Raw genomic sequence first — 23314 nt, 5'->3', positions numbered from 1 at the left:
TTTTTGGCAGTGTGCCTCAAGAGTTACTCTGCCCAGTTTTGTCTCCTAATTTTCAGTGCAGCTTTCCCTCATTTCTTTCCCCCCCATTAAACTGGAAACAACTCATTTGTAGCAAATATTTAAAAAAAAAAAAAAAAAAAAAAGCCCTATACATCTAAAAAACCCCAGCCTTTTTGGAATGAGAGGCCAACAATCCGTAAATTTTCTCCTTGAAGTTTTTGACACAAAATGGGGTTGAGCTTCAGGTTTTGAAGTCGTCTATGTCACTCTGGTCCCAAAGTCCACATCAAAAGGCTATCTGATTCCCTGTTGGTTTTCATCCTATTTATTATGTAGCGAATATAGTATATTTATTTTGCACATAGTTTGGTAATATTTTACACTACTGTTTGCAATGGTTTGAATATTGGAGAGAACAAAGCAGGAGTCATCAAGTCTACTTTTTGCAAACCTTAAATTAAATAGGCTTGGTAACGTGAAAAAACAGAATCAAATCTATTCTTCAATTGGCTAGCCAGCTTGGTAGTTAATTGCAGGTTTTTTTAATATGTACAAGGAACATGGCTGTAGTATATTAATTTGCAAATACAACAAAGTGCTTTCCCACTCCAAGGAATTTTAACGTGGAGAGGCAAGAAACAAGGAGGGTAGTAGTGGTTGCTAAGCCGGGTGACTGATTCCAGAGATACTTGTTCTTTCTGTCTCTGCTGGTTTGCTCAGACTAGTCTGAACCTCCGTGTTTGCACGTACTGAGCTTCTCTGATTTAACAGGCATTGAGGCAAGCAAGCTTTAGCCATCTGACAAAAGCCGAGACTAGAAAAAATCCCAGTGACCCAGCTTGTGTATCAGAGCATATTGACATGAATGTATTTACGGTTTGGAGCTATACCTTCTCATAACCACATTTTTGCCATATGGTGTGCACCTGTGGATAGCTGACAGCACATTTCAGTACAGTGTGACTTTTTTTGGGTTCAAACTTGCCTTGTTAAATCTCCCCAGCTATGGACAGCAAAACTATGTATACAAAAAAGCTTTTCAGAGGGAAGGATAAAGGCTAATGGATTTTAATGATTCTATATTTTTCCAAATAAAAATAGATGGGACATTATCCTTAACATCTGCTGGTGTTTTCTTATACAATAGGATCTAGCTCCTTAAAAGTGGTCTCGGAATGTTTCATGTGAGCTAGTATTATGATCCTTTATGCAGGTGACCCAGGGAAAAAGGGACTTGCCCAAGGACACCCAACAAATCGTGCCAAAAGCAGAACTCAGCTCCCCAGCTGTGTCCTGGACAGCCATGCACCCACAAAGGGCCCATTGAAAGCACTGTTGATGAAGAGGTTTCCCCCATACACTTGGGCTTCACAGTGGTCTTTCTGAAAAGCAGTAATAAATAGATGAAGGGATTGTGGAGCTTAGAGATGCGTGGTGTGCTTGGTGGCGTGTCACTCAGCCACTGAAATAGCATAATTGCCAGGAAGCTTGGGAAAGCTCTGCTCATCCTGGGCTCTGTCTACTGGGTCTGAGGAATATAACAAGACTGATTCCCATCTGAGCTTGAAGGCCATAAAAAAAGGGCAATCTCCTCAGTGCCTTGCTGTTCCCACTATGATAGCAGTATTATGCTGTGAAACATTAAAATGTCCAATAATCCTGCTTTCTTCTCTCTGGCTGGGCGCAATGATGAAAGCAAATGCTTTCAGAGTCCACAATTTGATTTTGGGTGTAAGGTACCCTACCACACAGGCCAAAGGGTAAAGGGAGAAGATGCAATTGGGCATAAGGTTATAAGAGGAGACTCAATTTCTGGGACTTGAAATTTAATTTTTAGTGATTCTTCTTTAATGTACGACTTTGTGTGTTTCACATGTACTTTCTCACTGCTTCTTTACACGACTCGTTCTGTGAAAGTTGGTGGTGACAATGCAAATGTTGAGATGCTTAGATTAGAAGTATGATGAGTATTATATTAAAGTGACTTCCCTTTCAGGAATTATAACTTAATCAACACAAATATTTGCAGCAGTAACTGTACTTGCAGTTCTGATACTGAAATTCGTACCCAAGACCCAACAGACCAATTTCCACTTCAGCGTTTTGCATTACAGCAAGGAAGGTAGTCGGGTTTTGCCCCCAGAAAGTGCAGGGACAAGAAAAGGGGCCAATTTTTTTTAAAAAAGCGGGGAGGAGCCCCGCGCGTGGTGTGCGGGAGCCCCGTTTCCCGGGGAAGCTGGTGATGCCGGGCAGGCCCCGCCTGCAGACAGCCGCGCAGAGAAGCGCGCTGATCGCCACTAAGAGGTTAGCAGCTCGCCAGAAGCCCGAAGCTGCGGGGAGGCGGCGTTAGTTTTAGTTCATCACAGCCGTGGTTCGTTGTTCAGCAGCGAGACGCGCTGACCGTGCCGGGACTGCTGCGGCCGCCGCAGCCCAGCCCCGGGGAGGCAGCAGGCCGCCTCGGGCCCCGCCCCCTGCGCAAGCCCCGCCCATCCCTCGCCGCCTGTCACTATCCGCACCGCGGAAGGGGTCGGAGGTCTTCGCGGGAAGGCGGGGTGGTAGCCCGAGTCACGTGACGGTGCCAATATGGCGGCGCCGTGGCGGTGGCGCGGTGGCGGCCGCTGAGGGAGGTGCGTCTCTTCCGGATGATGGGGCCGCGGCGCGGCCGCAGACTCTGAGCGCCGGCCCCGGCGACCCCCTGCCTGCCCCGCGGCGGGGCCGCCCCGCCATGCAGCCCCCGGCCCGCGAGCAGGACGCCCGCACCAAGAGCATGTTTGTGTCGCGGGCCCTGGAGAAGATCCTGGCAGAGAAGGAAGCGAAGCGGCCCCCGCACGGACAGCTGCGGAGAGCCTGCCAGGTGGCGCTGGGTGAGTCCGCCCGGCACGGCACGGCACGGCACGGCACGGCACGGCACGGCACAGCCCGCGGGACTCCCCCGCCTCTGCCGGGCGCCGGGCTGGGAGCCGCGACCCCTCCCCGGCCTGGGGGGATGGCAGAGGGCACCGCTGGCGGCGGGGGGGGGGGGGGGGGGGGGAAGAATCCCTGCTCGCCCTGTCCGGCGGGGGCAGGAGGCCGTGCTACCGCCCCGGGTGGTGTCCTCTGCCACGTCGGATCCCCGGCGGGGTGCGAGCGAGTCCCGGGCCCCCAGCTGCGAGGCTGCCGGCCGGGGCCCCGGCTGAGCTCGGGACTTTGGAGTGGGGGGAAAGTTCTCTCTCCAACACGAGACCCGCAAATACGAGGGGGAACCCCCAAATATCTCTTTAATTAAGTTCTGGTCTCGATATGAAACAAAAGGGGCTTGGGTTTGTCACTTTAGAACCAATTTTGAGAAAATTGATTATAAGCTTTTATAGGAAACAGGCTGTTTAAGGCCCTCGACTTGCGGAGTCTCAAATCTCCCAAGGCTAGTAATCTGACATCTTATCTCCAACTCGTGGTTGGACTGGCTAAAAGCTGTTAGCAGCATAGCCAAATATACGCAATGTCTGTGGTGTCTTGCAGAACTGAAAATACTTTTTGTGAAGTTGGTGGACTGGTCCTGAAATTTTCTGCAAGTACAAATTGATGATATACGTCTCTGTGTTAAAGTTATGAAAACATATGGTGTGTCATGAAGCGGAAGAAGTAAGCTGGGCAAAGCAGTATAGCTCTTACGGTTGGAGTTCTCAGTGGCCTTTCTTAATTTGCAAAAGTGACATGTCTCTTAGAGTTTTGGTTGCTTTGCACCAATATTTTTCCTTTAATTTGGGAACATTTGCTGTGTCCAGAACAGAAGAAAAGACAGCTTGGATATGTAAGGAGACTGGGCAGATGCAAATTCTGTCCAATGCGCAGTGAAAGCTAGCTTGAAAAATAGCTGTCATTTCTATCTTCCTTCCCACAATCCTTATCTTCAAGAAATTTGTAGGAGCTAATTGTAGTGATAGTAGATCCAGAGAAAGGTAACCAGATAGAAGGGTATTTTTTTATTATTATTTGAAGTTGACATTGTGAGCAATAGTATTAACACGTGTGCTCCAGCGATTAGAGACTACTTTTCCTACTTGCTTCCTTTTCCTGATTTCTTCCCCAACAACCCCAACATGCACCCAACCCATTTACAGGACTGGGAACCTGTTTTGCTGCTATGTAATTATATTTAGCGGGTGAGAAAGGGAACTTCCTTGAAAGATTAGTGAAGGTCTTTATCTTTGTTAACACATCAAAGACTATGATTTTGGGAGAGGGGTATTGTGCAATAGCCACCTATTAGCATTTGCATGTTGGGTTATAACTATTCTATGTCTGCATATTTTAAGGTACAGGCCATTTCAGGGTAGCTAATGCTTGTGATGATGGACTTTTTTTTTGCTAGCCTTGCTTGGAAAAAAAAGTCCATGTGCTTTCCTGGGCTAAAGCAGAGGTCAGCATGAATAGATAACCTCCTGTTGCCCAACTGTCCTGCCCTAGCAGGGCCTTGATTACTGTACTAAAGGATCTCTGTTATATTTAGTGAATGTTTTTGCACCATTTTAAGCTACCAATATGAATGTGGTTTCTTTTACTTAGGTGTGATTTTTTTTTTTTTCCCAAATTTCATTCTGTTTAGGTTAAGCTCTTTTTTACTCAAATGAAAAAATAAGTTTTGTTTACATATACTTAGGTTTAATTGAACTTATACTTTATATTAACTAAGACTGTGACTTCAGTTTCAAAAGTGTTAACTTAATTATCAAGACCTGTGCAACAGTAAATGTGCTAGGAAACATGGGAAGAACATTACTGCAGTCTGAGGAATTCAGACCGAACTTCGTAATCTACACAAACTATTATTATTATTATTATTATTCTTCAAAACACTGAAGATCCTTTCATCCATAACAAAGTCCAGTTAACTCTATAATTAATTCAGTTTGAGAGAAATGCGAAGTTAACTTTATGAAACTGGTAATTGTGTCAGCTGTTGTCTTCTGGTTTTTCTTTTCGCCATGTCACACTTCGAATAATCCCTTTCTACCTCTTACTAAATTCCATTTGCTGTGCCATCTTATTTATACAACGGTCTTTTTAATGGAGCCTCGAGGTATTGTACCATTTATAAACCAGTCAACATAGGCACAGGTCATGTGTAAGTGATACCTGCTCTTGGTACTAGGGAAGTCTGCGATGCATCTTTTTTCTGACTAGAGAGGAACTGGTGTATTCTACAACTGCCTAATGTAAATTAACCTGCAGCTATTTCTACAATTTCTGCTGTAGCGTTACTGCAGTAGTGTGTCTGTATATGCTTTAAATTTTTTGTTTAGTGAGACAGAGGAATATATTTCTAACTGTGGGAATGATACCCTTGTTTTCTTTTACGAGTTCTTTATTGTTTTGAGTGTGTTCAACTCCTAAGAAATTAAGTAAATTACTACTGAAAATTGTTGTTGTTCTTATATAGGAAATAAGGTATTCTTTCATTCTAATTTTAATCTGTTCTAATAATTTTAATCGTTCTAACTTTAAACTGTTCTTACCCTTTTTTCTCATCCTTTCCCAGTAATACACCTTTCACTGGACTAATACTGTACAGTTTTGGACTGCAAAATATCTTCATGACTTTGTAGAAATGAGAAGTAACATAGGCTCATGTAGGACCTAAACACGAGAAGTGTGGAAGAAAAGGAACAAAACCAGTTCCCAGTGGTGGTTTTTTTGGTGTTTTTTTTTCTCTGTCCACCCCCTCCTTTGAAATATACAGTGTTAATGTTGAGTAAGTACAGTTTGAATAGATTCCTTCATTCAGTCTCTTGCTTCATCGGTAGGTGTAACGGTTGTATCCTGTACTCTTAGTGCCAGTAAGCCCCAGGAGAGAGTGGAAGAAATGGAGGTTTTTAAACAGAGAAGCTGTTCTGCTCTGCTTTAGAAAACTGTGTTTTTAAGAAAAGTTGTTTTCAACAGACAGCGAGTGTATTGTATAAAAATAGTTGCTTAATAAGCATTTGCATTGAGCTCTGTGTATACATGGTTCTTAGTAAATCTACTGAAATAATCTCTGTCCTGAAAAATTTACAGTGGAACACAGACAGTGTGTATCACAGCAGTTCATATTGGTCTAATGCTAATTGTGCACCTGGGTCTCTCACATAAACTATTAGGATTGTTTTTAATGATATACTGTGCAGCCTGCCTGGTTATGTGACCTTCTTTGCTTGCCTAGGCACCTCCACGTGCATATCTTTGAAGTTTGTAAACAGCATAATTTGTTTAGTTAGCTTGTTAATGAGTTTAAAAATAATAATCTCTTAAACCATGCCTTCACTTAAGAAGCTAGTTGTGCGTTTTAAGAAGTCTCTGAGTATAAATGTCACGTCTAAAATGAGCCTGTGTTTCTGAGTTCAGTAGCCTTTTGGCTAGCATGTTTTGAGAACACTGGGTCAAAGAGGAGCTAATCTGGCTTCATTGTGGCAGCCTTTTCTAAAGGGTTCTTTATAGATCGATAGAATCAATAAATGCGGGGTGTTGGGTTTTTTTTTTTTTTGATTTAAGTTTAAGGCAGCCTGGAATTAGGCAATGCAGTAGACTTTACCGGGTTGGGGGGAGGGAAGCTTTTGCTGCTGTTCCATGTGTTTGTATTGGCACTGCTGTCTGGTGTTCTGACAAGCTATGGAAAGACATTGCTTGTGCCCTTGTGCTAACACAAGCTATGCCATTTTTCTGCACAGGAAAGAGTTTTCTTCCACTGAGACAAACTTGACTGTACATTAGGTTGCATCTAATTGCAGGCAGGCAATTATTTCCTCCATTTTAATATATAGTTTTGAATACAAGCAAACCACCCATCTAATACAGAATGGTAGTTACTCTCAGCATGAGCTTCATCCTGCTTTTATTATGGCCAGAAGCTCTGGAAGAAATTGTTGCAAGGCCTTGCTTGTTGTTCCAGTTGTGTTGCCTGGTAGGAATGCTGAAAGGCTTGTGTCGAGTGGGCAGCACACGTAGTGCCCAGAGTTGAAGGTGTTTCTGACTGAAGTAGATGTGATGTGTGCCGACACATTCTGGCCTTAGCTTTAGTACTGAAAGCACCAAGTGAGGCGTCAGTGTTGTGCTGTGATAACCAAACGTTGACCAAAATTCAGGCTGCGTTCTGTAGCTGTGGAAGGGAATTGAGCTGTGCCCCTTAATTCTGTGACTGGAAGAGGAGAGTGACAGTGGCAGTAGGATTCTGGAAGCTAACTGTGCCTGGTCAGGGCTTGGCAACAGACTTCAATTAGGCAACAATTTCTGTTTCACTCACTTTTGGTGGTCAGACCACCAAATGAGTGCTTCAAGTGTGGAGATTTCCAAACTATTTTGATGCAATCAGTAGCAGAGGCATGCCTGTAACTTGCTTTTGTCCTTTCATTTATTCTTTTTGGCCAGCATTATTTATTAAAATACTGTTGTGGTGCAGATGGTTTTATATGGCTTTAGAAAAACCTTTATATAATAAAATTGTGGGGAGCTTGGTCAGGCCTTGGTTAGATTTTTTTTTTTTAAATGTATGGAGTATTTCTGAGAGTCAAATTGTCCAAGAGACCCCCCTCCAAGGGACCCCCCCACCCAACAGGTCCTCGCTGTCCACCTCCCACAAATAGTATGATAGAATGAAGATGGTGTATATGACCTTCAATTTTCCTTCTGCCATCGGCTGGGTGCAGTGGGAATAAGGATGCCAAAACTGAGCTGGATTAACTGAGACAAGTTTTGAGTAATAAGCTGGCCAGACTAGTGGACACTGAACAGGTTTCAGTTTCCGCTCAAGGATCACAAAAGTTAGGCTTTGCCACAACTTCTGAAGTGGCAGCTGCTGAGGAGGAGTGGGAAGTGGGTGACTGTCCAAACAAGAAAACCCCTAAAGAAAACTCGCATTCACTGAGCTAGATGTATCAAATATGGATTTTTTTACTGTATCTCTGATGATATTCACATTATTGATCTGCCAATGGTGAAAAAAATTGGCAGCAACTTTTTAATAGGTAAAATAGCTTTCTATTTCATATGCTATAGAAATACCTGTGAGTATTCAAAAGGTGTCTGGTCTGACCTGACCAAAACATTATCAAATTAAGCAAGCCTTTTATTTCCAAACTAGACAAATTATCATTTTTAGTGCAAGGAGGTCCACTTGGCCAACTTGGGCAGTCTTTCTGCTTTGGAAAAAATAAACTTAGTTCAGAAAGTGTGGAGTTTTTGCAATTGTTAAAAAAAAAAAAAAGAGAAAAAACTGTAAACCCTAGTTCTGCAAGGTTTCTGAAATACAGCATTAACTGTGGTATAGCTGACCACCTTGGTGGCATCCTGCTGTACTTGGGATTCTGGCTGTAGCTAAAATATGCCTTTCTCTGCCAAGACCTGGAGGCAGGACTAAGCATTCTGAATGTGTAAAGCTACCCAGAAAACTCTGTTTTAAGTAACCAGCTCCTGTAGGTGACAGGAGTACACTGCTCTAATAGGAAGACAGATCTAAATAGGGACACGATAAATTGGTGGGTCCTTTCGTATATGTTATCCTCAGTAGCTCTGTGGATCATAATATGGTGTTAAAGATGGGAAATCAATAAAATCAAGAGGACTGAATTCAAATTTTGCTGACTTGAACTTCTCACTAGCCATCCTGGATACTGGAATGAAGAAAACAGCGATCCAAGAAGTGGTGCTGTGTTAAGATTCGCATTGTCTATCTGTTTGGCATGGGGACCCGTGGTTATTTCTTATCAACAGTCTCCATTCTGTGGACTCTCCTTACCAGCTGAAGCCTGAAGTATTAGGGGATGACGATGCTGGGTTTGCAGTGTTGCAGAGCTGCAGTTACTTCTAATTCTGAAATCTCAGGCACTGGGGCTTTGCGCTTGGCTCAGCTTGTTGCCTTGCCACTGGCTTGTGCAATATTGGAAAGTGAAAATTGTCTCTCCTTTACAGCTACTGGGCATGGTTGTTTGCATGATGGACTTGATTAGAAAATGGTGGGCTTCTGAGCAGAGCCATGATGCATTGTGGGCCTGTGACTCTTCAATTTTTCTGTTGTCTATTCTTTTGTTGACTATAGGGTGGCTAATGTTCCTTCAGTTCTTGTTATATCATTTATTGCTAATGGATGTCATACTGCCTTTTTCGTGACTGCTGCCTGTGTTGGCTTTCATTAATGAGAGAGATGGCAGACAGAATAGCAAGTCCCCATCCTGGATGTAGTTGATATCACTCACAGCTTGTAGTTATACAGGTTTCCTCTGCATTTTGCTTCCATTTTCTCAATAAAATAGGGGTAGTAATGTTACAAAATAGGCATACTCCGCAAGGATTAATTCTTGTAACATTCATTGAATAACAGGATTGTGCAAAAAACTGTAATATGTGTTTGTTGCAGTCCTTGTTCATTGGTATGTTTTGTGTATTGATGCTTCTGAGAGAGAAGAAATTATGGAGGTTCACAGACAGGGCTGAAATCATCTGAGCTCTGAACATCTAATACCAAACAATGATGCCCCTCCAGAGTTGTGGAGAACAAGTACTGAGTGAAGGATCTGTTTCTGGTAGCTTTGCAATTGAAACAAGTTTTGTGGGCATGATAATTTGCAGGCATGTGAGATGGGGTGGCATGGACAGGATTCCACATGGTTGTAGCTGTGCAGCCTTACTATGTGTGCTATTTTTGATATTTTTTGTCAGTGTTCAAAGTATGTGCTTATGCGGTGTCTGGTGTAGTGCAGTTCTGGTCTGTGTTGTGCATCATGGTGATATGTTAGAAATCCTCAAAAAGCCATACTAGGATCTTTCGGATTTGCTCCTGTATACAATAGAAATGAAAGAAATACTTTTTTCCCTGTATTTGATTTTTATGAAAAGCTCCCTAAAAATTGTAATTAAAAAAAAAAGCTCTGCTGGCAAAATGACAGCATGCATTTAAGATTCCTTCTCTCTCGGAGAGTTTGTTTGTTCAGCTGATGTCATATTGTGACATTTAACAAAAGCGGCTAACTATCATTGTAGTTAACAGGAAGGTCTAATGCATTGAGCTTACGGCTTATGCAGTGGCTTAAAGACTTCTGCAGACCTGAGCTCTCTATGATGTAGACCTACTCTTGAAAAAAAATTGCATACTATACCTGTGTTTTCTAAAGACATCTTTTGTTAAAAATATTTGGAAAAATTAGCTTTTTCATGTAGAAGTTGAGAGATATGCCTTCCAATAAATGGTGTAACTGTCTACAATTTCTGAAGCTGAAGATGTTAGAGGAAAGGAATAACAAATACTGAAGTGTAAGACTTCTGGTTTGAAACAGTTTTGCTTTGTTACATTTTCCTTATTTGTGTTAATGATAGTTTATGTTGGGTGTTAAATGCTTTGATTTTTTTTTTTTTCTTTCTTCCAGATGAAATAAAAACTGAGCTGGAAAAGCAAAGGTAAATTATTAACTGTTGTAAACTATGCCAGAAAACAGCAAGTGGAATAATTTAATAGTGGAAATGTAAGAATGTATATACATCATGGCAATGAGTTTGTGAATACCCAGTTACACACCTTTCTGCCAAAAACAAGATATGGCCCATGTGTTCCAATTACACGATGTTTGTGGCTATGGGTACTCAAGCCATAACTGCCTCCGAATTTCACTATGAAAAAATTGCAGAACTTCTAAAAGGTGCTAGTTTTTCAGATCCTTTTACTGGGTTTAATATAGCCTGATAGGAAATCATAAAGAGCAGTAGGTATCCTCTATTTGATAGTATATGCTCTTAACTACCTAGATCAAGAATATCAATTGAAATATTACTTAAATCCAAATTTTAAAACAATTTTCCAGCACTGTGCTATGATTTAAAATGAGAACCCAAATGTGTTTCTCTTTGCTTAGTATTCCTCATATGGGCCCTGTTTAATTCAGAATAACTTCGATCGCTCTATCATTAAGTTGTGTAGGAGTTTCCCAGTGTTTCAGGTAGTGGGACAGCGTTAGAGTGTAGTGAGGGAAGAGTTAAGTTGAAGAATATATGAAAAAGATCAGATGCAATATAAATAAATGTAAAGTGTTTTTTGCGTGATTTTTAAAGAAAATGGAACTTTAAGAAAGTATGTGTGCGAGAAACTTGCGTTACATTTGTATGCTGCTATGTACTGTTCAGCTTTAAATTTAGAAAAGGAGGAAGTGTAGTTTGCTGTGATACACATGTTTAGAAAAAATAATAACTCTTCTTATCTGACCTAGAGAAGGCACTGCTGCTCCACCAAAAGCAAACTTCATTGAAGCAGGTAAGTATTTCCTTCCATTTGAACTGGCCTGCCAGTCAAAGTCTCCACGCATTGTCAGTACTTCCCTGGATTGTTTGCAGGTAAGTGTTCTGTTTAAACTTGGACAGAGTGAAGTGGACAAACATGCAGTTGCAAAAATCTTGTGTGCTGTTGGCATTCTTAGAGTGAAGAAGTAATACTGTCCTGAGTACATACAGCTGGGCAGATACCCACTATGCCTACTTAGATGCATAAACCATGCAAAATGGGTTATTATCAGGCTTGGCTGAAAGTGCATCTTGTCAAAGTCAGAAGTGTGTCTCTGTTGTTCTGTAGTGAAGCAAGCCTTTATTGAAGGTCATGAATGCTTCCATTATTCAGTAAACATGTTTCACCTGTGGTGCTCCAAAAGGAATATTTACCATGCTGTTTCTTGTAGTGCTGATGTGATGGGAGGTCAGACTCTGGAATCTGTCTACCTTCTTCCTCCTTAGATTCTTACAGAAAAAACAAATGCATCTTAAGAACAGAACCTTTCTGTTGTGAATAGGTACAAAGATTGATGTTAAAAAACTTCGTCTGCTTACCATAGGAAGAAGTGGTCTGGGTGGAAAAAGCTTGTATTATCACTTACTGAATCTGTTTTGTCCTGATGTGTGAACAGTCCAAGTATTTGGTAGCCAGACTACTGATGGTGTTAAATTTTTGTGTTATAACTGGTTAAGTGAGGTATGCTGACTAAAACCCCCTTTTTATGCTGTACTTAACTGTCTTTTACTTAATAGCATATAATTGTCTAACCTGCATTCTTTCTACCTAGAAACTCATTGCATATGGACATATCACTGGCAATGCTCCAGACAGTGGAGCTCCTGGAAAACGACTGATTGACCGAATAGTTGAAACCATTTGCAATTGCTTTCAGGGTCCTCAAACAGATGAAGGAGTACAGCTGCAGATAATTAAGGTATTTTATTTGGTTCATTCTGGTGCAATGTTAATTTGCTTTCTCTGTCTTTGATTTTGTAACTGAAAAAGATTTTATGCAAAGCACTACTTAGGGCCCAGTTTCTTCATTTCTCACGCTGTTAGATGTGTCATTGAATTCAGGGAGGCTGTCACCACGTCGGAATTGGTGTGTGAAATGTATTTCTTCTTGGCGAAGCAGAACATAAGGGACTACTTTATAAATGTTTGTCCTTCTTTCTGGGATGAGCCATGGCCTGGATACTTTATCTTGCAGACAGCTCGATGTTCATCTTCTAGGCTAGTAATGCCCATATTCATTAGGCCAATGAATTGCTATCAGCCTTCAACTGAAGGCATTGTAACTGTGATGCAGTATCATGGCCTGCTGCTCTAGTCTGTCTGCTCTTATGTCCGTTTTTCCAGAGAGATCTGGAGCGTATCTTCTCAACAAGGCATAATAGTCCCAGTGGGCTAACATAGCTGATGTTAGAAGTTGGTGAACCTTCTAATAATCTAATCTGATGGTGGTATAGACCAATTGGCCCTTTCACAGAAATGAAGCTGTAGAATATCATGATAACTGTTTTGTTTGGAGGTGGAATATCTCCTTTAGTGGAAAACTAGTTGTGATAAAACACTTTAACAGCTCAGGAGAGAACAGAAATGGAAGTTCTGTTAAACTTTCTTTGATTTGAAATGTCAAAGAAATGATAAGAACTAGAAGTTCCTTATGATGTCTTATAATCAGCTAATGTGTTTCATAACAAACCCACTGATTATTATGGAAGATCTGCATGAAGTTTATTGCTGCCTACTTACTCAGATTTCATTTTTACTGTGTTATGGACTTTTTCAGGCTCTCCTCACTGCAGTAACATGTCCGTATATAGAAATTCATGAAGGAACAATTCTTCAGACTGTTAGAACCTGTTACAACATCCATCTGGCCAGTAAAAATCTTATTAATCAGACAACTGCCAAAGCTACCCTCACGCAGATGTTAAATGTCATTTTTACACGGATGGAAAATCGAGCTGTATGTAACTATTACTTTTGCTCATCTCAAATGTTTAGGCTTGACAAATGAACAGAAAACTTTATTATTTTTATGGGCCTGTCATTGTAGTTGGATATCGATTTGTAATTTTTAAAAAAACTGTCAAATCCTGCAGTGTAGCATACTGACTGATTAAAAATAAAATATGAAGCTTATTGCTCATAACAAGGTTTCACATTGTAGTTTCTGCCAAATGGCTTTGTATAAACAAATGATGGGATGCTTTTAAAATAAGCTCGAAGCGCATCTTTTTAATTTGACTGGCCAAGTGATTATATTTTCACTGTTTCTTTCTTGTTAACATGTGAATTCACAAAGGAACATCAGTCATCATAGAAATCTGTTTTCGCTTATCATGTTTTGTGCCTTAGATTAACTTTTTCATATTGGTTTTTTAAGATACAAGAATCCAGAGAAGTAGAAAAACCAAATCAGTAAAAATCCCAATCTCCTGCAATTCAAGTGGTGACCAGGTCTCCAAAAATGGGTCAGCTGAAGCACAGCTATCAGGAAGGCAAAGCCAGTGCTCCTGTAAGTGTGGAGTTAACGAACGGTGAGCCTGAGAGGGCAGAAAATGGACACGTGAAGTTGGAGCAGGATCTGACTCTTTCAGCATCAGGTGAACAAGAATAGGTTGTGTCTATTGCTTTCAGTTACAAAGTTTCTGTTGGAAAATTCTCTTTTAGGCTGTTTTGGGGAGAAGTGACTGGGGTTATTGGCTCAAATCACGCTTGCATTTTCTCAGTAGTTATTCAGAGTATACAGGCCATCCTTGGCTTCTGTCTGCACCGTTATAACCGTTGAAGAAAGGCTCATGTTTTCCCTAGAATTCTAGTAAAACTATATATAAAGTTTATGTATATAGAATTATAATGGAATTTGACTTGATTAGGTTGGTAAAGGGGAAGAAAAGGAAGAGAATAATCATGGTACGTGGGGAGTGACAGAATCACTTTGAGGTAATTGAATTCCTGTGGTAAAAATAATGTGTATTATGAAGACCTTATCATAAGCATATACTGTATCTAAATTAGGAACGTAGGAGATTCCAAAACTAAAAGTTTTTAACAGTTGATAAGTACAAATGACAAAATCACTGCATTAAAAATACCAATGCTTTGATTTAAACAATGGAAATAACATCAGTGAGTATTTTTGCATGACTTCTTGGAAATGGCTTTAGAGGAGACCTACTGAAGAAAATCTGTCATTTTTAACCCTTCTGCCTCGGTCATGTTTCTCCTTTTAATCATCTTCCTAAACAAAAGTACTAAAATCAAAATTATCTCTTTGTGTGTTTCATTAGAGGAAACAACTGATGGAGGAAAGGAAATGGTTAAAGGCATCTTGGAAGATGTGGTCAAGTCAGCTGTGAAAGGTAGCAGAATCTTCTAAAGTAAAACAGATGCATGTGTATTGCCAAACTTTTCCATGCTTTTATAATCACAGGAGTGAGTTATTTTTAGTTACTAAGTATCTGTCCAGAACACCTACTAAGGCAGTAAGAACAGGTTTTTATTGTCTCACAATATTATTCTTTTGCTGGTAGCTGAGAAACTTTCTAGTTTACCAGTGCTGCTTCTGTCCCACTTGACTGTAGAGCTTCACAAAGTCATGGGATAAAAAAGCTCAATGGGTGACTTTAATCGGTTTTCCTTTTTCCCCTTTAGTGGCTGAAGAAAAGCAGATAACAGAAACAGTTAAGGCTCTACCTGCATTAGAGACTGCAGATATTGCTCTTTCTGGCTCTAGTAACGAAAATGTACAAACAAATGGGATACCAGACGATGGGCAATCTGTTTCCTCCACTGATAATCTGGTAAATAACTTCACTGGATGCTAATGTATATTTAGGAAAGGAGAAATGTTTTTACTGTGCCAACTAATACAGTGGGATTTTGGGGAAGGAAGGGACAGAAGCTTTAATGTATGTGTCCTGCTCAGGTTTGAAAACAAAGCAGCAACTGCAATTTAAGTAGATATTGAAAACAACTGTTCTAAAATTTATTATGATAGTTGTATTTTAATACAGGGTAGGGGAGGAAGGGAGGAGTCAGTCAACATGTGTGAAAAGATCCAGATCACTTGTAGTCCTGTTCAGGTTTAGTTTGAACTTTGCCAAATGTACTGTTCTTTTAATCTGTAGCTAATTCTCAGAGGAGCTGTGGAATCTTCCTAATTACTCTGTTCCTTTGTCTCACTAAGGATCTAATGTTGCCTTTCTTGCTCTCAAGGAAACAGATGTATCTGGACATCAAGCTGCTGCCAAATTTTCCCATGTTCTACAAAAGGGTGCTTTCCTTGTGTTCAGGTCATTGTGCAAGCTGTCCATGAAACCACTTGGTGATGGACCACCAGATCCCAAGTAATGAGATTGTATTTATTACACTGTCTTCTTCAGGTAGCTTTTGGAGACAGTTAAGTAGCTGCTGTAGAGTAAAGCAGGTATTCAAAATTCACCTGTCAGGCCCTTGTTTCATTAGCTTGATGAATCTAGGGTTAAAACTTACTTCAAATTATCAAAAATGTAATACTTGAGGGGTTTGGGGTTTTTTTTCTGTAATGGGCTTATTAATCTTATTGGTTGAAGTGGCCTTGACTATAGTATTTGTGAAGCTTTAGATGGGGGAGTGGCAAAATGCTTCTTAGTAGCACCGAGTTGCATTTAATATCCTAATCGAAGATGTTAATACTCCTGGAAAATATCCAAGTTAAGATGGTAGATGTTGTCCAAAATCACTTCCAGGCTGATTTCTACCCCTTCTGCTCCCCGTGTCGAAATGAATTGGAATAGCAGTCATTTCTTCCTGACATGGAAAAAATGCTATAGTGCTCATGTTGAATAGAAGTATGTATTCAGAAATACAATAAAAATATAAATAATGTTGAATTTTTTTCTAGATCCCATGAATTGCGTTCTAAGATAGTGTCTCTCCAGCTTCTTCTCTCAGTACTGCAGAATGCTGGGCCAGTTTTCAGGACACATGAAATGTTCATCAACGCAATCAAGCAATATCTTTGTGTAGCATTATCTAAAAATGGAGTATCTTCTGTTCCTGATGTATTTGAGCTCTCGCTTGCCATCTTTCTCACTCTGCTTTCGAATTTTAAGACCCATTTAAAGATGCAGATTGAGGTGAGAGACTTTTTATCTATCATTTGGATGATGCTGTACTTATCAAATAAAAATACTGCAATGATAAAAAGACAGCTGGAACTTAATGTCTTAGTTTTGTCTGCTTACTAAACTAGTATATTTCTACTGTGTTCAAATGCTAATATGCATGAGATTATATTCTTCAAGAGAAATTATTGAATAGAAATTAATTTGTACGTTTGATATGGTTCTAGTAAGTTTCAGATCATCAGGTCCTTTACCTCATTTATTTTACAGGTGTTCTTCAAAGAGATCTTCCTGAATATTCTAGAGACTTCTTCAAGTTCCTTTGAACACAAATGGATGGTGATTCAGACTTTAACAAGAATTTGTGCAGGTATTTCCATTATTGTGAAAAGCAGTCACTTCCTCTGGCAGCAGATGAAAATGATTCTGAAGACAAATGCCACGTACAATGTTTAAGTGTGAAAAATTGAATTTGATCCCATAGTGCTTAGGTTAAATGTCTGGACTCATCCCCATTGCCTCCTTCAACTGGCTGATTCTTTTTAAAAATGCTGTTGCACTGAATCCTAATACTTGCACTTTCTTTTATTTTCAAGATGCCCAGTGTGTAGTGGATATTTATGTTAACTATGACTGTGATTTAAACGCTGCTAATATATTTGAACGCCTTGTAAATGATTTGTCCAAAATCGCACAGGGAGGAAGTGGGCATGAGTTGGGAATGACGCCTTTACAGGTAAGAAAAACAGCCTTGAAGATAAGGTACTATTTTTTCATAAATGGTGCTGTCTCTGCATAGTTATTGATAATTCATATTGTTTGTAACCTACTGATGTTACTTACTTTTTATTAGTTAGCTCATTTGCAGTTGGATGCTGAAGCAGTACGATTAATTTACTTTGTGATTTTGCCGCATTTTTGCGTTGTGACACGAGGCTTGCTCTGGGCTCTTCTGTTGGGCTGCCATGGAAGAGAGAATCAAATGAGCTTTCCTCTGCCTTACTCAAGTGGCTTTCCTTCTGGGACTTATGAACCAGCAGTACCTTTGTCTTGTGTTTGCTTTGCAAATTTTTTATGCCCTATCTCCACCACAAGTATTTTATTTTTAAAATTGTACTTTCCCAGTCCTTAGAGGGAGAGTAAAGTATAGACTGCTTTCAGTAAGAGCATGTATTTCTGACATTTGGCCTTGCCTATAGCACTGTTTTTCTAGCCCAGCCTAATGGCTTTCAGGGCTGAAGTGAACTTGGTGCCAGTGTTGGTGTCAGAGCTGAGTGCACCTCACACCTTCGATTAGAATTGTATCAATGCTTGCTTGATTGTTGGTTTTTTGTTTTCTTTTTTTCCCCTGTGGTCCTTTGACCAGAAAATGGAAGTGAAAACCAGGAGACCTTTGTTTCAGACTTTGAATAGAACTGTTTACTGTACACCTGAGGTAGCGAGACACTTGTCTTGCTTGTGGAGAGATCTGACACTGTAGAGGCTTACTGGATGGTCATAATCATTCATACAACAAAGCTGCATTTAGGATTTGGTGTATATTGCCCCTTGGTTGTACTCATCAGTTGTCAATAGACAATCTGCTTAAAGCAGCTGGAATGTCTTCTGTTGTCTGTCTGGTTATGGTTGCCCTTGGCCTGGATGTATCCAACCTAAGTAGTCAAGGGGCAGAAACTTTGTATAACCAATAGACTTCCCCAAACTGACGAACTTTAAGATTTGAATGGTGTGATGTAATGCCTTCCTTCTAAAAACTTGTAGATATACATATATTGGTTTGTGGTTTTGGTGTTTGTTTCTGGTTGGTTTTGTGTTTGGTGTTTTTTTTTTTTTTAGGAACTAAGCCTGAGGAAAAAAGGACTTGAATGTTTGGTTTCTATTTTAAAATGTATGGTAGAATGGAGCAAAGACCTTTTTGTGAACCCCAGTCATCAGGCTAGCTTGGGTAAGGTTGTTTCCTTATGGAGAGACTAATTCGTTTAATAAGTTTGTCCTTGTATTTATTCAGTGTTTAGAAGCTATTTGGAAGTGTTGATGCTAGGTTTTTACATAACAATTTTTTTAATACAAATGACGTATTTACAAACAATTGTTAATGTTGTTGCAGGAACCTACTCTCCAGGTGTCTGGTTCAAATAACCAGGTTCTCTTTTAAGAGCTTTAGCCGGGACATTGTCTACAGTATAAAAGCTGGCTTGTATAGAACAAGACGTGGCAAATCTTGCAGTTACTAAGTTGAAGTGCAATAATTTCTCCATAGCTTCTGCTGCTCTTCTGTCTTTTGAATGATTATTTTAGAATTGCATCGATACAGCATCTTCATGTAGTGTAGACTGTCAAAAAGTATACATGGTAAAACATGAATATTGACTCATAAATTTCTACTAAAATTTTACAACTAAAAGCTTTTGACTGAACAGGATAACTTTAAGTCCTGCCTTCTTTATAAATAGGTTCATATAAACCATCTGAACAGGAAATGGCTGAAGGTAAATGCCTTGAGAGTGGAGGGAGACGGAGTAGTGTCAGTTCCTTGGACTCCACTGTGTCATCAGGAGTTGGAAGTGTTGGTACCCAGACTGCTGTCCCAGATGATCCTGAGCAATTTGAAGTCATGAAGCAACAAAAGGAAATGATTGAACATGGGATAGAACTGTAAGTCCAGTATGACAGGAAAATTTCACTAGTAAAAAAAACTATGAGTACAACCATATTGTTAGTTATGGTCTTACACAGTCAAACCTGCAGGGACACTTACAAATTGATCTTAATGCTGAAGACTCTTGCCTGCTGTTCTCAAGAGCTAATGCTGGAGGCTGTAGTAGTTAAAAGGAATTCAGTAAAATCTTGGATGGAGAGGAGGGTGGTTTCACAGCTTTCCTTTGTGTTGGTTCAACTGCACAAGAGAGGAAAGTGTGTGTACACCTAGAGAGAAATTGATTTGAGCAGGCAGGCTTAGTGTTGTCTTACAGCTCTTAAACCATTTGTTGTCTTTTGTTGAAATAGAGTTTTTGGAGAATTAAATCATTGTCCATTTACTACTTTTTCATTAATTTGAAGATCGTTATGTCTGTAAATGCTATAAAAAGGTCTTTAACAGCAAAATTTTTAACGTTTCATGGAAACTCTCTAATTTTTAATATTTCAAAAGGGTCAGTTTTTAAGTGAGTTTTTCCAGCAATAACTTTTAAGCTTATCAGCAACTGAATGTACCTTTTGAGATGTAGCCTATGGTGTGATATAGTTAAAACATTTTTTGCATGTTCTTTGACTCTACTCTTTTCTAGTTGGAAAAAAGACATAGAGCTACAGCACAGAATCTTTGGTTTAGAAGGGCTCTGTAAAACTGAAATTCTATAGGCTATGATATTTTCCAATTGTATGTCTCAGTTTCCCCATGTTTTTGTCTGAGTAGGTTTAATAAAAAACCAAAGAGAGGAATACAGTATCTACAGGAGCAGGGAATGCTTGGCACTACAGCAGAGGACATTGCACAATTTTTGCACCAAGAAGAGCGCCTCTGTTCTGTAAGACTACATGTATTATAAGATAATTAATACTCTTGCCTCTATCATCTTCTCCCCTGTCTTCTGATGTCTGTGTGCACGCTCTCTTTAATTCATATTTCATTAATAGATAACTGAAAGTGCAAGGGTTCTAATGAAGGTACTTAATACCAATGCTACTTTTCATTTACTTGCTGTCCCAGGCTTTTTAGTAAAGTAGCTGTGTTTACAATAAAGTGCTGAAGGGATTTTCCCGTAAGTGGGAACATGCGTTTTATTTGCATTAACAGTATCTTGCCAGCAAAGGAATATCATGTTACTGCAGTGGCAAAGCATTCTCCACTACATGTGAAATTGGGCACAATTCAGCTTTCTTTGGCTCTACAGTAATGCAGATCTCGCTTTGGGGAGTGAGGGAAGCAAGAATATGCAGACTAAAGGCATTTTCTAATGAGACTGGTTTCTTATCCTTCTAATGGTTGCTCTGCCTGCTCAGTGAAGTATATCAGTCTTACAAAAGTGACAGCTGTGCAATTCTTGTACTATAAACTGTCTTGCAAATCTGGCAGTTGGATTACACAGTAATAACTGTCTCTTGTGTTTTTAGACTCAAGTAGGGGAATTTCTTGGGGAAAGCAACAAGTTTAACAAGGAAGTGATGTATGCCTATGTAGACCAGCTTGATTTCTGTGGAAAAGACTTTGTCTCTGCTCTACGTATATTCCTGGAAGGTTTTCGTCTGCCAGGTGAAGCCCAGAAGATTGATAGATTAATGGAGAAGTTTGCTGCTAGATATATTGAATGCAACCAACGGTAATTCAAAACCTTGTATTGGATAAGTGCTTGAAGAATGGCAGTGTAGTTTGTGGCCCTTAGGGACAAGGTGCAACTCACACTCATATCAGGTCAGGAACTTCTACAGGCTTGTGTGAGAAGCAGATCTCGTTGCTAATATTGGTGCTGAACCTCTTCAGCAGCTAGGCAAAATGGAAACTTTGGATGAAAAGTATACTGATGCTGACATTTCATTAAATCCCAAATACTTGCTAGAAGGAATTATTGGAAGAGGGAAGCCCCTAATGTATGTTAAATTGTCTCTGTATTAGCTGTTCTGTTTTTAAACAAATGTAGATCAGTCAAGTGTAAACAACAGTAATAAGCAGTAGCAATTGCTAAAATTAAACATACATGGCATAAATAGCTAATAAGATGTTACATGTGTTTTTGCTTGCCCATTAGATGTTGAACAAAACATGTATATGTTAGTTGACATCAAGCAGGCAGTGTTGCTATTGTTTCTAATGCAATTAACTAGCAGTGAAGTTTAGCTAGGTGTTAAGGCTTAATTCATTCCCATTCCTTAGTCCTGTTGGTGCATCACTGGGTTGGTTTTGTATAATTCTTCATGAAACCCTGGGAGTAAAAAATAAGGTGTTCTTTAGCTTTTGTAGGATTACCCAAAGAAGGATAACGTATAATTTTTTGGGAATGTACTTGAAAGTTCCGGTCATTGCTAGTTTTCAACATTGAGAAGAAGATGCTTTTATACTCTTTCCCTTTTTCTTTGCATTTTAAAACACTTGGGGCTTCATGCGCTTCTAAATAATTTCAGGCTCTGTTAGCTCTTTAGTTGAATGCATAGCCCTTCTGGGTATTTTTCTTGCATGTAGAAATAGAGCTAACGGATTGAGGAATTAGGGCTCTAAAAGCCTGTTTTGTTTTTTTTTCCTCCCTTAGGCAAACACTATTTGCTAGTGCTGACACCGCCTATGTTTTGGCGTACTCTTATTATAATGCTGACTACAGACTTGCACAGTCCACAGGTATAAATTAAAAACCCAAACTTGTAGAAGTTCAAAGTTCCCTGGAACTTGCATTCAAAATCTGATACCCAACTTCCATTCTTTTTTACAGGTAAAGAATAAAATGACAAAGGAGCAATACATTAAAATGAATCGAGGAATCAATGACAGTAAAGACCTGCCAGTAGAGTATTTATCCACAATCTATGAAGAAATAGAAGGAAAGAAAATTGCAATGAAGGAGACAAAAGAATATGCAATTGCAACCAAGTGTAGTAAACCAAGTAAGAAGGAACTAGAAACTGGAAAGACCACAGTGCTCTTGAACTATTGCAGTAACTTTCAGGATGGAATAGTGGAGTTCAGATCCCTTTTTGAAAACATCTTTGTGCAATTCATGAATTACATTTAGAATCGCTAATATAGATATTTGGAATGAAACTGGCTCAGTTATTACTTAATACTGATACTTCTGTGATGGAAACATAGCTGTGTAAGTGCATCTGGCACCATTGCAGAGCAGCACTGGAAACTAGATTTTGGATTTTTTGAAACAGAAGTGTGGGGGGAAAATAGTAGAATAACTGAAGGTGGCACTTACTTTTCAAGTTAAATTCTTGGGTTTATGTGCTAAACAACAGGTGGGTTTTTGTTTTGGGTTGGTTTATGTTTTGTCACCCTATCAAGTAGCATGCCATAGTTCAGAGGCTGGTAAATGCCACAGTCCTTGTGATAATGTTTGAAAAAGAGAGAGATCAGAGAGTTTGTCATGATCTATAGTCACCTATCCTCATTTAGACCAAATGAGGACTTCTGTGTGTAGTGCACACTAGAAACCAGTATCCCCAGCTGTACTCTGCTTTTACTCAGAATAGCTGGTATTAATTTGAATTAAATTAGTGAATTCTCAATCTTCAGCACAGTGGGGGTGTTTTCAGCGTTTTCCGTGCTATTTGCAAGTTTCCTAGATCAAAATAGGAACAAAATTGATTTGCCTGAAAATTGAAGTTGCAACCTTTAGTATAAGGATAAAGAAACAGTAAGTTATTAATTTATCAAGTTGGTGAGGGCTAGTTTTGTTTTGAGGATGTCAGCCTGAGAACATGAAGGATTTTCCATCCATTTTTACAGGCAAAGTGACTTAATAGAGTATGCTGCTTTGACTTCCAGTGAATAGGTCATAACATGTGGCATAAGTAAAGGGCTAAATTAGTTATTTTGTATAGAATAAAGTCTTAAGTTGGGGTGTGGGTCTTAGTGCTGGAGTTCCTTGCTTGCAACCTATGATAGCCTCCTGAATTCTAATGTTCTGGAAGATTTTTATCTTTAGATTTCATTTGCAGTACCTTTCTTTAATATTTTGTGATGCTCAACGCGAAGATGTGGAATATGTTCCTATAAAAAAGAAAACAATGCAACTGTGTGGTGTTCCCCTTAGGTGTAGCTAATGAGAAGCAGCGGAGGTTGTTGTACAACTTGGAGATGGAACAAATGGCTAAAACAGCTAAAGCCCTCATGGAGGCCGTAAGCCACGCAAAGGCTCCTTTTACTAGTGCCACTCACCTGGATCATGTCAGACCCATGTTCAAAGTAAGTGTGAAGTTCTCTTTGTCTCCTCATTGTTAAAAG

At 39.7% G+C, this 23314-nt stretch overlaps 1 pseudogene; it reads left to right on the top strand.

The window, feature by feature from the left end:
* Positions 1-2725: 2725 nt before the first annotated feature.
* The window catches only part of LOC132321013 (brefeldin A-inhibited guanine nucleotide-exchange protein 2-like), a 36862-nt pseudogene continuing 16273 nt past the window's right edge, over positions 2726-23314 (top strand).

Source organism: Gavia stellata, unplaced genomic scaffold (assembly GCF_030936135.1).
Source record: "Gavia stellata isolate bGavSte3 unplaced genomic scaffold, bGavSte3.hap2 HAP2_SCAFFOLD_61, whole genome shotgun sequence".
In the NCBI taxonomy this organism is placed as follows: domain Eukaryota; kingdom Metazoa; phylum Chordata; class Aves; order Gaviiformes; family Gaviidae; genus Gavia; species Gavia stellata.
Note: the sequence above shows the minus strand (reverse complement) of the source record. Positions and strands in the feature narration are given on the sequence as shown.